The sequence below is a fragment of the Frankliniella occidentalis genome, unplaced genomic scaffold, assembly GCF_000697945.3.
Source record: "Frankliniella occidentalis isolate FOCC.00 unplaced genomic scaffold, Focc_3.1 Scaffold51, whole genome shotgun sequence".
Lineage (NCBI taxonomy): Eukaryota > Metazoa > Arthropoda > Insecta > Thysanoptera > Thripidae > Frankliniella > Frankliniella occidentalis.
Genome location: NW_026267181.1, coordinates 398608 through 398888, shown reverse-complemented (window position 1 = coordinate 398888; position 281 = coordinate 398608).

The following is a 281-nucleotide window of genomic DNA, read 5'->3' as shown; positions in this document are numbered from 1 at the left end:
GCTTGGCGAACGATCAGCATATTAAACTTTGAAATATTTCTAATACACAAATTGTTTAGAATTTTCAGTGTACAGGAAATTTACCACCGTATGTAGAAATATTTTTAGTAGATCATTTAATTAAATCTGATCAACATAAGTTTCCTAGATATTTGACTGCAGTGTACATCAAAATCAGTAACTACCAATGTTATGAATCGTTGTAGTATTATATATGTATACATGCCAGTGTTAACGTTAAAATCTAAGCGGGCCGTTAACGCGTTAGCGTTAGAATTTTT